General features: G+C 39.7%; 1 long non-coding RNA gene across 1 annotated transcript; it reads left to right on the top strand.

Moving 5' to 3' along the window:
* Nucleotides 1–13,863: 13,863 nt before the first annotated feature.
* LOC146668805 (uncharacterized) lies at nt 13,864–18,714 on the top strand. The gene is made up of 7 exons (XR_014912182.1): nt 13,864–14,055; nt 14,349–14,509; nt 14,665–14,813; nt 15,594–15,743; nt 17,528–17,779; nt 18,456–18,524; nt 18,643–18,714. It is a non-coding gene; the product is annotated as an uncharacterized LOC146668805 (long non-coding RNA).
* Nucleotides 18,715–18,814: the final 100 nt, after the last annotated feature.

Genomic DNA, 18,814 nt, shown 5'->3' with positions numbered 1-18,814 from the left:
CACGAACCACGAGTGCAATATGTGAAATACAGTATAGTGAAACATCGGAATTCACTGAATGCCTTTTCTTTTTTTCGGCTCTTGGCTGTGGGGTGAATATGAGTGTAAACTGATGCAACCAGCTGGGGGTTGGAAACTGGGTATTTGCAAAGAGGACAGAGCAAAGTCTGAATGACTAACGCTTATCTGCCACACTGATTTTTACATTAACACCTCCATTGCAGCCTGGTTTGACAACAAAACTGAACAAATAAACGGAACTTTCTGTACTCACTCTGGATAATCCCCAGAACGCTGTGTCAATAGTTGGTGAAAGGGAAATCTGGTGGGATGGTGCTACAGAAATCTTTGCAATACACATATTTTAAACCAAATAAAACCAAAACTGCTGCGATGGTGAGATACAGGCATACATGAGAACATTACTTGTGAAAATCAGTCATTTGAGAAAATTTTAGTGTATGTTTTACAACCTTCTTTACTAAGAAGTCAGGACACACTGTAAAATGTCAAGAAAAGTGCAATGTGATTATCTGTAAATTATCAAAAGCCCTTTAGTTGATTCAAACCAGATGAAAGACAATGTTTAAAGTGAGAAGTGTTCTTTTTTTCAAAAATCATGCTATTAAAAAAAAAATCCAACAAAACATTTTAAATATGTTATGAGGCATGTTTACCACTGTGTTGCATCACTGCGTTCAGGAACGGATGGACATCAGTTCCTGGAGATTCGAAGCCAAATGTTTTCACATTTTTCAGGGCATCTTAATTCATATTTATTGCTCTATAGTTGCAAGCATGCAGTTTAAAACCCAGACACTCTCTTTTATTGAATATGTGCAGAATGAAGTTTTGCATTGTCTTCCTGAAAAGGTGTCATCTAGATGAATGCCATTATATGTGGTTGCAAAACCTGTATGTATTGTTCAGCAGATTTAGTGCCACGTGTACTAATGCATCCGCAGTCACAGATACTGGTTGTTGAACTGTGTGCTAGTAACAAGCTGGATAGTTTATCCAGCTTGTTACTATATATATATATATGTCAGCTCATCTATATATATACTATATATAGATGAGCTGACATGAGCATTAAAAACAACCTACTGTAGAATAAAATATTAATATAATTATTGTGACAAAACAAAACTGGCTCAGAGGGTAAAGCATGCACCATTGAAAAGGGGAAGTAGGTAAAAAATAGAAGAAAAAAAAAGAAAATGACATAAAAATAACAGCCTAAAGATTGTAGAAATTTGTGTTCACTTTTTTTAAGTATTCATTTTGTAGTTTTAAATGAGTATTCCTGAAACACTGCTACGATTTCCACCGCAGAATAAAGTGTGTTTTCAGTGCAGTTCTGGCTGAGGGCCTGAACATCATGGCCAGTTAGAAAAGTTAACAGGGAATCTATACGAAATTGCCACAATAAACTGGTGAAATTGACATTACAAACCTTTTCCTGAAGTTTTTGTAAGTGCTCCCTGTTGGTAGTCAACATTGGAGTTACATGATTTTTGTCTTAGCAGCACAGATGAGTTCACTAGGAGGAAACATCTGCTTCAGACATTCATCTTTATGAGCTCCAAGCAGACATTTTGGGGATTCTTAAAAGAATATAATGGCCAGACTCCTTCAAGCTGACGGTTACTGCAACAGTTAAAACCAATAACCGCTGGTTACAACCAAGATTGCACATCGTGTCAAACCTTGATGGGCTACAGCAGCAGTAGACCACACCAGCTGCCACACATGTCAGCTAGGAACAAGAAACTGAGGCTAAAATTCACATGGGCTCAACAAAATTGCCAGACTGAAAAGACTTTGCTTGATCTGCTGACTTGCGATTTGGATGGTAGGGCCACATTTTTCATGTAAACAACATGAACGGAGGGATCCATTCTGCCTTGTATCAATAGTTAGGGCTGAGTATTATTTAAACTCAACAGCGTCCCTGAGTATTGTTGCTCACCATGTCCATCGCTGCATCACCACAGTGTATTCATCTTCTGATGACTGCTTCCAGCACGATAACACACCATGTCACAAAGCTTAAACTTAAAGTGTCCCAACTTTTTTGGAAACAGTGTTGAATTTGCTAGTATCAGTAATTAATAACCATATTTTAAATATTGGCATTAACAGGATTATTTTTAAACTATCATTTCAACTTGGTGCTTTTTTAAACAAAGAGACAATGCTTGGTTAACTGGCAGAATTTAGACCTTTACTTGAGAAAGCCACTGAAAAACTGTGTTACTGCAGCTTGAGGCACAAACAACAAATGCTGCTGAGGACAAAGAGAAAGTTAAAAAGTTCAAGAATATACGCAGGACACTGTGGCATGTTTTTATCACAGAGAGCGAACTTCATCTGCAGGTCACTTCGAATATTTTACATAAACAGATATGTTCATGGCACCACAGGGTTTTTTGGATATACTATATGTTGCAGGTGTCTGTGCAGTATAATATATGAATGATTCAGTGAGGAACGAGAAAAGCAGTTCAGCAGGTATAGTCGGTGCTTATGTTTGGAAACACAGCGGGGCAGGTTCGACTGGTGGAGGTTAAGAAAACATTTTAAAAAGAGGGTGCAGCCAATTCTGCTGAAACCATAACGCAAACAGTTAAAGATTAGGAAAAATAAATATGTGCACACAATCAAACAGGCAGCACGTGTAGTTTTCTTATTATAGGTCACCACTCGCTTGGTTAGACTCCCAGATTGCTAAAGCAATGACATAACTGTCACATCTTCTATCACAGTAGCTACAGGCACACGTTTATTTTATACAAAGCTGGTACTTATTTGAGGCCAAACTGAAATACATAACCCATTCAAATGCAGAATAAATGAACATCTGGTGGTGAGTAAGCACATAAAATGTAACAATGTGGAACATTATATCTAAATTATAGGGTCTTTCATAGCTCAGACTGTCTCTGATAGAGAAGAGTAAATTGGTAAACCACTCACAACTTCACAACTTCCACCAGTAAAGGATTTCATTAGGAAGTATCAGTGTTGTCGAAAAAAGACGTGATCCAGAAGTATTTAATGTCTGGGGACTCAAAAACACAAAGAGACTGGTGTTTAACCCCATAAACACCCTGAATTTTTCAAATGTTCACATTAAGAACACTCCCACATTTGTTCTGTAACAGGGCCTCAGCAGTAAGTCCCTAATAATCAACTTTGGCAGAAGTTTGAGATTAAAATAAGTAATCTTGTCCCCATCGCTGCGTTCGAGTGAGAGTTTTAAAACTGCTGCAAAAATAAATTTCATTCTAATTAAACAGAAGTGTATGTTTGACAGTAGATGTAATGGTTCTAACGGTGATTCAGTGATACTGACACATGCCACTGGTCCTAAACCGTTTCTAAAAAAAGAAGGAGAAGCAGCACAACAATTCTGCACTCATTTAGTCACAGTAATACAAGCAGGAGCAATAATCATGCCACACTCTGGAACCTTCGAAACAGGGTGGCAGGTTGACTTTTGATAACAGATATGACCTGATACTGCACCTCCAGTGTGGAAACAGTCAAAACAACACAAGCTGATATAAGCTGACAGACTATAGTCTATATATGGACCTAGATCCAAAAATATTAGATTCTAAAAGACTTATAATAAACCTTGATAGCTTAATTTTTTACTGTTAAAGAGTCATGTCAAATAAAAATTGCATTAGAAACAACTTACAGGACTACACATAATAAGATGACTCATGATGACCAAGGCAAAAGTCAGAACATTATCCAGACTGGCTGATGTGAGGAGCCTCTTTATGCCGTAATATTCAGCTCTATCAGAGCTTTCAGAAAAGTCACTTTCGCAGTTTTATTTTCTGACATGCTTACGTAATCGCTGTTAACGCCTCTAAGTTTCCTCAGAGCTCTCTATCTGATAACCGATGAACGTGGGATTAGTTCCCTTCTGTCAGTGACCGCTCATGTTTTTCTAGTTTCTAAAAGTAGAATGGGAGGCAGAGCCTTCAGGGATCAGACCCCTCTACTCGGAAACCAGCTCCCAGTCAGGATTCAGGAAACAGATGCACTCTTTACTTTTAGGATCAGGCTTTAAACTTTTCTTATATTCTATTTTGACGCTGTCACCATTCATATATTTACAATGTTATTATTTACTAAGCCAGCATTTTAATTGCAGACATTTATCCACATTTGCAAACAAAAGAAAGAGTTAGATGAAGTACAGGCGCAGCTGCTTAGGCTGCAGCTGGGTGAGGCTCGCGAAAAATATAATGCGAAGAAAAAAGAACCGAAAGAACTAAATAAGACTATAATGGTGGCAAGGCCTCAGCCCGATCCTGTGCCTGACTGGCCAAATCAGGATCCAGGTCTCTACCCTGACGATCGTTGGCCCGCCAATGCACCAAGGCAGCGTCAACCAGTGGGGAATTGGGGGACCGGTGGACCGCAGAGAGGGCGTGGTGGATCCGTGAGGGGAGGACAAAGGGCTCGGAATCCGGGGAATCCTGGCAGTGTGTCTTAGACTGCGTGTCTGAGATGTGGAGCAGAAGGACACTGGGCCCGGTCTCCCACTGCACGAGTCACTCAGAGACATTTTCTCTTTCACATACAGAGGCCGGAAATTTAGGTACACACGCCTACCACAAGGCTTTGCACTCTCACCAGGAATTTTCAATCAGGTGTTGAAAGAGGCATTGTCCCCATGTCAACTGCCAGAGGGCTGTACATTAATACAGTATGTTGATGATCTTCTTATTGCAGCCCCGTCAGCAGCGGCCTGTACGGCAGCATCGCTCGTGGTGTTGAACAGATTGGCGGAGTGTGGCTTCAAAGTGAGCAAAGAAAAACTGCAGTTGGTCCGGCCAGAGGTAACATTCCTGGGCCGGGTGATCGCACACAGATCAGTGGGGTTAATGAACACACACAGAGACCAAATTCTGACACATCCAAAACCAAGAACTGTGAAGGAGTTGCTTTCCTTTCTTGGCTTGACAGGTTACAGCAGGCAGTTCATTCCGAACTATGCGGGTAAAACTGCCCCTTTAAGGGACCTGATCAAGAAAGTTGGTGTCCGAAATCTGAAGGCTGAGTTGCCTTGGACGCCGGACACAGAGACAGCGTTCATTTCGCTAAAACAGGATTTGTCAAGAGCCACAGATCTGGCCACACCTAACTATGATGAGGCATTTTATCTTGATGTTTCAGAAACAAAGGGAGTTGTGAATGGTGTGTTGTTTCAGAAAAAAGGGGGAGGTAGGGATGTACTTATGTATGTCAGCATAAGACTTTCCTTTTTATTAAAGCTGATGTTAGTGTTGAATCAGGTGACCCTGAACTGTCTCTTAGTTTCTGCAGAACTTCCCATGATGCACTGAGCACTTCTTCACTCACCTCTTTCGATTCCTCAGATGTTGATACATTTCTCTACACCTTACTGGTCACTGCAGATGGCTGTCCCTCGCTGAGCCTGGCTCTGCTGGAAGTTTCTTCCTATTAAAAGTGAATTTTTCATTCCCTCTGTCGCAAAATGGTTACTCATAGGGGTTCATTTGATACCTGAGGTTTTCTCCAGAATCCTGTACAGTATAAAGCACTTTGAGGTTACTGTTGTTGTGATTTGGTGCTATATAAATAAACTCGATTCAGTTTCCTGGCAGCAAGCCTTTCTGACTAGAGCAGTAATGTTTGAGCATATTAGTATTCATCCATAACCCTCTTCATTCATCCATGCATCTCAATTATCACGCAATTATGAAGTGACACCCACAATTTATGGATTATGTTAACCCACAGTATTTGTATACGAGGAAGTGACTGCAGGAAACAGTGGACTGTCCGGTCAATATTTCAGGAGGATAAAAGATTCAGTGTGTGCTAAAGCAGTGATACTGGTTAAACAAATACTGAATACACAAAGCTTTTCAGTGTCTAACCTCTCACCTTTAAATTTTGTTTCCTATAAGGAAAAAGAGGCTTTCCTGTTCATTCTAAATACAATCACTGAACAGCTGAACAGCTTTTTTGCCCGCTTTGAGTCTCAAACACAGCAGTCAGCCACACCACGCCAGTGACCACCACAACCCACACCAGCCTCTAATAACTCCCCACTTATTCTTGAGACACAGGATGTGATGTCACACCTCTGTGCAGTGAACCCCAGGAAGGCTGCAGGTGGAGTACCTGGGAAGGTGCTCAAGGAATGTGCCTCGCAGCCAGCACAGGTCTTCACTGACATCTTCAACCTGTCTCTGGAACAAGCCGTTATCCCATCGTGCTTGAAATCTGCCATAATCATCCCCATCCCCCAAAAAGTCACCCATAACCAGTCTCAATGACTTCCACTCAATTGCACTAACCCCTGTCATCAGTAAGTGTTTTGAGGAACTGGTTCTGTGGCACACTGTAGCCTACTACTACCCCTACTGCTCATTACGCTGCTCCTTGGACTTTAGCATGAACTCATGTCCGTGTTTAAATTGTCGGTGCTCAAACTGTCTGTCTGTGTCACTCCGGTATTGTGTATTTTTTTTATTTGTATGATTATTTTATTGTATAGCTTATTAAAATGTGCTGAGTATATGTGCACTTTTACAGAGCTGCTTTTAATCTTGCTATACTGTGTATAATGACGATAACGGCTTTCAACTTCAACTTCAGTCCACACGTGTCCTGAGCTCGAGCTGGCGGGCTGAAGCAGCGTGACAGTTTGTCACGTTCACACTTGGTTTGGCCACATCCTGAAATCTGTCACATCAGAAACACCAAAACATCTTTATGCCAAGTTAGGATGAACTTCCTCACAGCTTTACTACACGATGTAATGAAACCATACAGAGGTTCTGTTAATAAAAATATCAGTTGACAAATAAAGGTTACATTCCAAATCTGGAGAGTTAGTGTTTGTTGATATTTCTGTTACTCTTACATCTACAGTCATGTGGAAAAAAACCCACCCCATCAGTTCCTAAGTTTCACATATAAGTACAATACTTTAGCTTGTAACACCATTTGAAATAATCAGCGTGGAGGAATTTGGTCCCACTCTTGTTTCAGTTCATTGAAGTTTGTGGGTATTCATTCACGCACAGCATTTCAGTCAGTGTGATGTCTGCACTTTAACCGGGTCACTGCAGCACCTTGATTCTGGTGATTCCTGGTATTCCTCTTTGGCAGAAAGGTCCAGACGCCAATCTACCAAGAACGTCTGCTTTGATAACTTAATCAAGTGTATTTGATTATCAGCTGCTGCTTTCCCTCTTGATTCCTATGGAAGCAGTAAGGACATAAATGTTCACACACCGCTTCTATTTTTTGGCTCAGCTTTTGCTAAATAAATGATGACGTGGTGTAAAATGCTATGTTTCCTGACTTTTAGGACCTGCTCAGGTGTACATGATTTCTTTATCATGTCTCTCACATGACTATAACTGTTAGTTTCCACCTCGTGTGCAGCTAGCTTTCATGGAGGGGCAATCAGTTTATTTTATCAAGGTCAGTTTTTTAAAGGCAAATACTGCCCTCACTGACTGTTAGCGCTCTAAACTTAATTTACTTTTTTTTATCATATGTTTAACTTTTATGTGATCAGGCCAGACGGCCCTGAATTGTCTGCTTTATATGATAATCACAGCAATTCATGGAAGATTCAAATAAAATCGCATGTCTGCATGCATATTTATAAATAGTGTGGGTTTCATGTAACTATAAGGTTGGCAAAGAAAAGATAGAAGTCTTTGAAGGTTAAAACATTCAACGGTCACTTCAACATTAGATACAAGCACACAGTGGAGCAAATATTCATGTAATAAGATGAAGGTTATGGGGTACTGTCTGGCAGAGCAAATATGTGTGTGTTTGAGTGTGTGTATGTTTACTTGGCTATTAAAAAAAGGTATGAAAGACACCCCAGAATGTGCTGAAGTACTCCAGCGTTAGAGCAGATGGTTAAACAAACTCAAGTCATATGAGAGTCAGTTGGTTTTAAACACAACTAACTGCCTGGACCCACAGATCCAAAAACATGTGAACCATTACTGGGCCAGAGCACAGCAGAGGATGCCAACACTCAGCTGCAGTTGGTCTGATTCAGATGGCTGATTCGGGGGAGTTTGATTTGTTTGGTATATCACTGATATTACTAATGTCACTAGCCTGGCTGTAGCTCAGCAGGTAGGTAGAGCAACCTTCTACTAATAGGGAGCTCTGTGATTTGCTCGTCGGCTCCAATCTCAATGCCAAAGTGTCCTTGGGCAAGATGAACCTTAATTTGATGATGCATTCATTAAGGTAGGAAGGTTAGAGAGAAAACACTTTGGCATAGAAAAAAGTGCCTCTAGGAATGAGTGAGTGAATGAAACAAGTTGTGGGAAGCACTTTGACAGCTTAAGTAGAGTAGGACAGTGCAATATAAGAACCAGTCCATTACTTTCTGGTATTGTGGCAATACTGCTAACAACAGGTGAGTACTGACATGTCTAGAATCATATTAGCAGTCATTTAGTGTGGCTTTATACTTATAAGTTGAATATTTACTCTATTTTTAGTTTGATCTAGATTCAAGAAAATCTTGGCTTTATAGCTGCTAAGTCCTGAAACAGGGTCACCAAAACATAACACACACATAAGCTCCAGAAGTGCTTCTGCCTTCTCTGGGACTGAGGTCATTTAAGATGGTCTGAGATGAAGTGAAAAATTATCATATAGTCAGATTAATTAAAATTAGAAATTTTGAAAATCAAGTCCTGTTTGTAAGGTTTATTGTTCCCATTTTAAACAGCATTCCTGCATTTTCAGGAAGTGGCGTGTAAGATCATTCCTTGAGTAAATGCTCTTAGTTCCAATAGTTTATACTGTACACTCAGCATATACTGCAGCTGATAACATAACAGTGTTGAACTGGATGAGCAGTTGTGGATAAGCTTAAATCACAGAACTGGAAAGATGTGAAGAGGCAAAGTGAAAATGTGATTGTTCGTATGGTTGACTGCAGCTGGAAGTTCAGTAATAATCATGACAAACAAAGCAGGAGGACACGATGAAAGATGAGGAGACTCTGATGGAGGTTAACCACGCTCACGCTCACGGTTCGGCCATTTAGCTGAAGCCGTGTCATTAAAACTTAATGGTATTTTAATAAGGAGGTTTGCAGAGGCAGAGAGAGATGACAGTTCATCTTTAAATATATTCATTTAAAAAAAGAAAGGAAAGTCCAATGGCAGTTACCATGACAACAGCACCTGTGAAGGCCCTTTGAGCCGCTGAGGTTACTGGAAGAGGACATTTGATTAAAGGGACCTCTGACTCTGACGTGGGTTTATAATCAAAAAAGCGGATGATGATGTCATGGCAAAATTACTGATATGTTCCGTTTCTAATGGATACGATGTGAGAGGATGTTTAAATGTAACTTTAAGTGAGATGGTAAACAACAATGTGTCATTTCCTCCACAGTAGAGGTGTCAAACATGAGGCCTAGATGCCAGAATCGGCTGGAAAAGACTCCAATCCGGCCCGCTGAAACCAGTAATCACTTATTTATTTCTATATAATAAGATGCAAGGCTTTGGGGTGCTGTGCGTTTGTGGCGGATAGCTTAAATTTTGTATTTTAATCAATTTTACAGCTTGTCCTATTGATAAGGAGCTCCCCCACACCAAAGTAAAGTCCCTGTTTTCACCATCTACAACTGAAATTTCAGATTATTTTAATGAGCTACCAGAATGTTTTCTGTAATTTTACACATTTATTTCTTACAATTTAAACCCAAAGAGTCACCCTGACAGAATGACCTGACCACCAAACATCCCAGCTCCCAGTCTGATAATGCATAAATAGGAAATATCTCGATGCGCTGAAGCTCCATAAAGAATCTGCTGGCAGTGCATAACCACCAGAAACATCAGATCCACAGTTTTCCTGGAAAACAATGTTAAGTCTGTAGTTTTAATGTGGAAGCTGATTGGTTTAAGATTATTTTCCCACAAATATGGAAAGAATCAGTTCTGTGTTATTAATGAGAAACAGATAATAGCATATTTTTGGTTGAAGTCCTCAGTGGAACAGTTGAAGTGTATAAAGATGTCAGCGTTTTTTGTTTTTCCCAGATTCATTTCAAATGATGTTTTTCAATTTAAATTAAATGTATGCCTCAGTACTTTAAACTATTATAAGGTTTGGCTGGTACAGATCTTAAATCTTTTTATTATCTTTTTATTAAATTATTTATATTGAGAGAATGTGTTTTCTAATTTAATCCAAAAGATAAAAACACCCTGGGCAATGTTGTCACAGGTCTCATAAAAACCAGTCACAAAATAATTATCCAGCCATCATAACACTTGGGCAAGCAACATACCCTATGTATGTAAAATGAGGCTATCCAGAAAGCCAGCAACGTGCGTCACAAGCCTGAATATCAGTGCTACCAGTAACATAACAAAATGCATCCTGGTGTAAAATCAAAACTAGATGATTTAAAACATTCTTAGAGTCTAAACTACTGCCTGCGTTTCCGGATTCAAATGTGCAAAGCGCCAGATTTGATACAATTGTTCTGAACTTCACATGAAGTTTTTCATTTTCTACAACAAAGATTAAAACAAACAAACAAACTGTATTATACATATGCAGAGTCATGCAAGCTACAAAGTGATGCTTGCGATATACACACAGGCCCTTTATCTGCAGAGCACTTCTACTTTTGCTTGGTGACCTTGCATAAAAAAGATCACACGGACTTTCTTTTTTAGTGCCACATCATCCTTATGCTGATTTACCAATACACTCGTTTTTCACTTTTTCAATAATTACATCCTGGTATAAAAGTGCATATTTTTATAAATGCATCTGAGAGAGAATCTGGAACATCATAATATTTTTCATAATTTGATATCTTAGATTCAAACTATTGCAACTGCTCTTTGCGTTAAACTGCATTACACCGGTACACGAGATTGAGCTGAAAAACATAAACTATAATATTATATGAAACCATGAACTATACTATTTTACATGTAACGCAGAGGGAGGAGAGGGGAGGGGCTGGAGCTGCATCTAATAACCAGCTTGCAAAATAAAACAAAATTAAAAAAAAAAAAAAACAACAAACACAAAAAAACGAGACATCATGATATAGACGAATTATTTGCACCGATGTGTTTTCTAAATTCTATCACACACATATACATGAAAAGTGAGCGTGAGGGCCCTCGGGGTGCCTGCTTGCTGCTGCTGCTGCGCTGAAGTCTCACACACAACCTGTCGAAAGGGAAGGGGAGCGGGCAACTTCCAAATAGTGCACATTTCATTCATAATGTTGTCAATCCAAGCCCATTATGTTAATTATTTTTTCTTGGGTTGTGTGAAATACCAGGAAAAAAACCCTATACAAACCGAATCTGTGCACTAAGGTTAGGTCTGTTAGGTTATGTCGTGGTAATTCTCGAGTTAGCGGATGGGTGTTGATACTGGAGTGCAAAATTAACACTGATGGACAAGAAAATGTCAAAGTCATCAGTTTAGAAGAAAAAAGAGAAGAGGAGGAGAAACGACCAAAAGATAGAGGTAAGCAGATGTGTCGTTGGATAATGGCAGGTATTATGTATAACATGTATCCTGAAACAAGATAACATTAATTATTAGTAGGGATAGTGAGAACCTCTGTTTATGTTTGATAGGCATTTGGCTATGATAGCAAACAGACGGCAGACATTGATGTGGCTTATTGAATCTTTTGGACTGTGTTCAGAACAATATTAATTAGCCATTAATTTGAAGAGATGTATTGTTGATTAGTCTCCTCTTCTCAATGTACGAAGAATGACCAGAGGGAGCGTTTGCCCAGGGCACCAAATGGGCTAGACCGCCTCTGCAGCCCACCAGAAATGGACAACAGAAGACTGAAAAATTGTTGCAGTTTTCCCACAATCTTCAGATACAATGCAGGTTTAAAGCACCTCGGCACTGTTTACATTGGTTCTCATGGAAGATAAGTGTCTCAAAAGGTGAACTTGGCTTTCAAAACAGATTACATACTAGCAGAAGGCAAAAAAATTAAAACACAGGGAGCTTAAGCTGGCCTGGTTACCACACTGACCACAACAACAATCTGGTGGGGACTTGTGACTTCAGATGGTGTTTAAAAAAGATTACCAGATGGAAAGCAGGTGACAGGTGACAAATGGGAACTAAGGAGACACCACTAGTGGGTGGGGCTTGCACAAGACCCACCTTTAGCCACCTTCAGTGGGAAAAGAAGAAGAAGAACAAGAAGAAAAAAACTACAACTAAAAATACATATACAGCAGCCCCAAACCGTGACAAAGTCACGTTTCTGTTTTGTTTACTAATCCCTGTCCATGAACTACCCCGGCCTTAAAGCTCTCCAACCACTTGGTGCGGGACAGTATTTAAAGTCACTTACTGTAAGTGTGCAAAGTTTACACCTCGTGAGTCACTTGCAAAGGCCCTGGTTTGAAATTGCCCTGGGCCATTTGTTGGGTGTCTTCTCACAGTTGGCTTGTAGTAATAAAGGCCAAAAAGGCCCAAAAATTAATTGATGAACTAATTTTTCACCCTCAGTCTGAGACAGCATGTTTCTAATTTTAGTGATACGAGCAAACCCCTTACACTTTATTAATAAATAAAACTTGGTATCATATGCACTGCAATGAAAATGTATGCAGTGTTTTCAAATAATATTGCCCCACACAAGCATGAAGATAGCTCTGGTCTCAACATGGAACCCTGTGAAATTAATTCTATCAATGATTTAAACTAGCAGAGCACATTTCTTTGATTTTATTAAATAATATTGGTTAGACTATAAAACAATTATGCATAACCTTCAGTGGGGTTTCAGTGTCATGATGAATTCTAAACCCTGACTAAAACTCTTCAAATAAACCTTTCCTCTGCAATTATCATGTCAAGTGAGGCTGTGTGGCAGGCAGGATGAGGACCCGAACATCGGACTCAAACAAAAGGTGGAACTCAAAAGGGCAACTTTATTTGCTGGAGAAAACTCAGACATCAAATACAAAAACTAAGCAGGAACTAGAAACAAGAAACTAAAATCTTGAAAGCTAGGAAACTAACCAGGACCACAGGACTAGGAATTGTCATGAGCACGGAGGAGACACACAGCAATGAAGGTATACAAAGCAACAAAGGGCGGAGGAAAACACAGGACTTAAATACACAAGGGATTAACGAGGGAATCATTAAAGAAAACCAGAACCTGAATATTAAGAATAAAAAACACAAACACAATAATTTGGTCTGCAGTTAGCTGAAACAACTAACTGACCTTCAAAGTAAGAGAAAGGTAGTGGTGTGTAGCCTGTAACAGAGATCAACTGATCAAATTCACCATTGTTGTAGGAACTTGGCCATGCTGATGATTTAGAGGAAGACACTACTTAATTTAGTTTGGAAAGCTTGACAGAAGAGAAAATAAATATAAATAAATATCAACAGTTATTAAAGTTGCTGTATTTAATGAAAGGCCCGCTGGAATCCTGTGAATATTTTTTCTCTAATAATTATACATTTTTATTTATTCAGTAATAATTAAAATTTTCACCTGAACATACTATATTGTCAATAAAAACTTAAATGATTGGTAAAAAAAAAAATGGCACCACATCCCTACAGTAGATGTGGACTAAATGGTAAAAGTGTGTTTTTGGCTCGAAGTTGAGGAAACCGCTGCTTCTCATATCAAATGACTGAATGAAGCAAACTCTGTATTGTCTTAATATCCCTCCGCCAACGTAACAGAAAACTGAACCTGCCCCACAGGTTCGATGAGTGTGCGCAGCACGTGCACGTTTGCGCGCACTCATCGAACGTCAGCTTTGTGACCTATGAAGAACCCGAGAATTCAAACTGTAGACAGACTTTTGGCGTGAAGAAGCTTCAGCGGACAATCAAATACTTGGAAATGATTAGAAAAACGTGCAGTTTGCAATTGTGCTAAACGGTAAAGACATGACAGAATTTAGTGAAGTGAACAGAAGGAAATCTGTGGAAATCGTTTCGTTGCTTCAACCGGATAAGGTAAAAAATAAATGAATAAATAAAAAAAACATTTCTGGATAAATTACTTTTATTCCTGATAAAATAACCTTCAGTACATTGCTCTATCAAATAATATGTGAAGTCAAATTGTTAATATACTGTATATTGTTAGTGTGACATATCACACATATATTTTTGTCTTATCAGTTGTTGGATTTCATTAGTGAACTGCAGTGCAAAGCATTTAACAGTGACGATTTTAAAATCCCATTGCAGAACATTTTGTTATTGTGTCAAAGATTCCAAAAAACCTGACTGCCTTTTCTTTCTAGATGTTGGAATTGGATTGCAGGCATTTGAAATTGCCTCTTCTGACGCTGGAAAATCTTGGAAAAATCATCACCCCCTATGTGAAAGATGTTTCAGAGGAGTAAGCAGTGCCGTAGCTCCGCAAACGCACATAACGCACACTGCGTAGGGCACCAAATGGCCGGTAGGGCACCAAAAAAATCAGGGTCGTAAAAAAAAAAAGTAAACCATATTAATACTATAAATATCATATGCATTAATATGGTTAAACAATACAAAAGCAACATAAAACAATTTTCCCGAGAAAAGGGGTGAATCTGCTTTGTGCCCTGTCTCCAGTCTCCTCCTGGTGCCCCCCCACTCCCAGTGGTCTGTTCTATAATTGGTAAACACCTGTTTGAACATGGCCTCGAAACGGCAACAGGAGTCGGGAGCGGAGAAAAGAAAGAAGAAGAGGAAGCGTGATGAAACTCAGGCGTCGCTTGCCGGTAAGGCAATGTTTAAATAATAATAATAAAAAAAGTTCATTATTGTAGCCCTTGCTTGCACGCTCATGTCCGTCAACTCTGTGATAGCTCCTGTTAGCAGTGTTCATACTGTGTTAACAAATGTTGCAAATGATTGATGTTGGGTAGTTTGTTTACGTTGTGGATATGAATATAGAATGGACTACTAAAAGCAACTCATCATGGTCACTCAATTGACGGTTTTCAGATAACGTTAGCAATCGTGAGTCACGATTGCTAACGTTATCGTGATTCGTGAGACTAGCATTTCCCTCCTCAGGTTGCTAGCTGGCTAACGTCATGCATGCTACTGATTAACCTTAACTTTGGGATAGGTCAGTGATGCAGTCAAGTATTATTATCAGATTAGACAAGATTACTTTGTATGTTGCTGCATTTCAGGATATCTATAAAGACGCATATCTTATTTATGCCATTGACGTCTGAACACATAAATAGTTCTCGTCTTTCTTTAGGTTCATAGATCAAGGGCGACATCTGTTGGTGAAACTGTAATATGAAACCTATATCTTCCAGTAATATAGATTTCCTACTTGCGCATTTATATCAAATTATGTACAGCATGTTTATATTGCCATTTGCCATTATGAAAATCTATACATGTAAAATATAGTTAGTAATTTTTAAATGTACCAGTGACTTACTTAATTTATTAGTCTTATAATGCAATCTTTCGTAGGCCTACTGTAGATTCAAAATTGTATTTCTGTAAAATCCCTGAATATTTTCTCTTGTATGCAGGGTCAATGCTTAAATATGTTCAAGGAGGATCTCAAGGACAGGATGAACCATCCAGTAGTAGTGCCATCCCTGGACATCAACCACCAGCCATTGTAGACCCTGCAACAATCCCTAGCCAAGAAGAACAAGAACCATCAACCACCAGTTCAGGTACAGTTCCATACACAAGTACCACTGAGAGTCCTGTCACTGAGAGACTATCAGAAAGTGACACTGTGGAGACATGTGTGCCCCCTTCAACCGATCCTGCTCTTTGGCCAGCTCACATTGTAGATGCTGATCGTGTTGAAATTGTGCGGAGAGGTCCTTTTAATGTCAGCTCTGATTTTAATTTTCCAAAGGGGCCTGATGGAAGAGCATTTCACACTAGCCTTAAGTTCAAAATTCTTCCCAATGGAGAAAAGGTTCACCGGAGCTGGTTAGTGTACTCACCGCAGAACAATGCTGTGTTCTGCTTTGCATGTAAGCTTTTCAGTGTGAAGGATATAAAGCTGAGTACAGAGGGCTTCAGTGACTGGTCGAACATCAACATCCGTTTGAGGGGTCATGAGTGTAGCCAAGACCACATACAGTGCATGCTTAAGTGGAGAGAACTGGACACACGGCTAAAGAAAAGCATGGCAATAGATCAACAGGAGTTGACCTTACTAGAGGCAGAAAGGAAAAAGTGGCGAGAGATTCTCAAACGATTACTCTCAATAACTCTCTCACTGGCTTCCAGAAATTTGTCTTTTAGGGGCTCTTCTGACTGTCTTTATGAGCCGGACAATGGCAACTTCTTGAAGGAAGTAGAGCTTATGGCAACATATGACCTTGTAATGGCAAATCACTTGGCCAACATAAAAGATGAAGGTTCCCACACACATTACCTCAGCCCTGAGACACAGAACGAACTAATTCAGATTATCTCTTCAGAAACATTCCGCGCCATTGTGAAGCAAATCCAGTTGGCAAAATACTTCTCCATCATTCTTGACTGTACTCCAGATGTGAGTCACACTGAACAAATGTCAGTCATAGTACGCATTGTTTGTTTCCAAGCACAACCAGATATTAAAGAATACTTTCTTGGCTATATAAATGTGGAGCAAACAACTGGCCTTAACCTGTCCAATGTTGTCCTTGACAAGTTGAAGGAGCTTGGCATTCCATTTGAAAACTGTCGAGGACAGGCCTATGACAATGGGGCCAACATGAAGGGGAAGAAGCAAGGTGTTCAGGCCAGACTGCTACAATTAAACCCGAGAGCATTGTTTGTGCCTTGTGGAGCTCACACGATGAATCTGGTCATAGCTGATGCTGCCAAGTCCTCTCCAGATGCAACTGGCTACTTTGGGTATTTGCAGAAGTTGTTCAATTTCTTTTCCAGTGCCACCCAGCGATGGGCCATTTTAACAAAACATGTGAAATTGACACTTAAATCTTGGAGTGACGTTAGATGGGAAAGCAGGCTTCAAAGTGTAACTGCTGTCCGGAGTCAGACAAAAGAAGTGAGGGATGCTCTCCTGGAGGCCAGAGAAGCTGTAAGTGATGCAGTCGCAAAGGTGGAGGCTCAAGTGCTTGCTGAGGAAGTAGCCTCATTTCGATTTTTGATTTGCTCCATCGTGTGGTGTGAACTTCTTACAATCACAAACCAGGTGAACAAGTTACTACAGTCCAGCTCCATGCAGCTCGATGTTGCTGTCAGGCTCATTGACACTGCCAAAAGTAACCTCTCTAAATACAGACAGTCTGGGTTTGATGAGGCTGTGTCAGCTGCCAAAGAACTCTGTGAGGCCCTGAACATAGAACCACAGTTGAAGGAGAAAAGGCTCAGGAGCACAAAAAGGCAGTTTGCATATGAAGCTGTTGATGAGCCCCTCCATGATGCCCTTAAAAAGCTTGAGGTCACATTTTTCAATTGTGTTGTGGACTCTGCTTTAATCTCCCTACAGGAGAGGTTTGAGACCATGAATCAAGTGAAGGAGAAATATGGAGTGCTGCTTGATTTCAGCAAAGTGAATGGGATGTCCAAGGAGGATTTAAAAAAACACTGCACTGAAGTACAGAAGACACTGACAGATAAGGGAGTAGCTGACATTGATGGACCTGAGATGATGCAGGAAATCATCAACCTTCCTCAGCTGCCACCACAGACGTCTGCTTTGGAAATGCTGTCATTTTTACATGACAATCAGCTTCAAGAGGTATATCCCAATCTGTGGATTGCTCTGCGTATTGCACTGACCCTGCCTGTCACAGTTGCCTCTGCTGAGCGAAGCTTTTCAAAGCTCAAACTCATTAAAACGTACCTGCGTTCATCAATGGGGCAGGAACGTTTAAGTGGTCTGGCTGTTATCAGCATCAATGGTGACGTGGCTCAGAAGCTATCATATGATGACCTTATAGCTGATTTTGCAACCAGAAAATGCAGGCGTGTGCCTCTCTAGGCCCTAGAGAGGCACACCACGCCTGCATTTTCTGGTTGTCAGAGTATGCCCTAGAGTCTAGGGCATACTCTGACAACGAATTGTAAAAATGTTTAACATAATTACTTAAGGAATGTGGCTTTTGTGTTCAAATTCTTATTTTTCTTATTTAAGTTTCTTATTTAAATTCTATTGTGAAACTATTTGTAAATATATTAATAATAATACTATTATATTATATATATTATTTTTTTATAAAAAAAATTACACATTATTGCCAGGCTCTTTGTTCTTGTTCCAATGTTCAATTTTTGTTTCAGTATTTATTTGTAACAGTATTTTTAACCTCCTTTAACCTTATTTATTTGTTTAACTGTCATGTTTGTTGTTATTTAATTAAACAAATTCCACTGAGAAATTCAAAAGTATTAATGTTTTTTGTTTTTTTTTTCAGTGGCCGGGGGGGGGGCACCATAAAGCATTTGTGCTTAGGGCACCCAAATGGCTAGCAACGGCCCTGGGAGTAAGTCACACATTTAAAGCCATCAAGCTTACAAGCAGCAAAAATGATCACTAATACACACATATACTCTGGTTAAATGTTTGTTTTCTCAACTATTTATCTTTTTTTCATCTTTTAGTCAGTGGGCGTCTTTAGCCGATGGTGACCCTGGATCAAAAGCTGTCATTCTGTTGTCCAACATGTGCCATGCGATTATAGAAGAAATTAGCGCCTTGGTCCTGGAGGTTGTAGAACCTCAGGTTCTTGCCAAGGGGCACAATCATGCATGTGGAGATAAGGTAAGTTTGCAG

Source organism: Rhamphochromis longiceps, linkage group LG6, assembly GCF_057381845.1.
Source record: "Rhamphochromis longiceps isolate RC_006_pf linkage group LG6, R_longiceps_female_GT1.1, whole genome shotgun sequence".
In the NCBI taxonomy this organism is placed as follows: domain Eukaryota; kingdom Metazoa; phylum Chordata; class Actinopteri; order Cichliformes; family Cichlidae; genus Rhamphochromis; species Rhamphochromis longiceps.
Note: the sequence above shows the minus strand (reverse complement) of the source record. Positions and strands in the feature narration are given on the sequence as shown.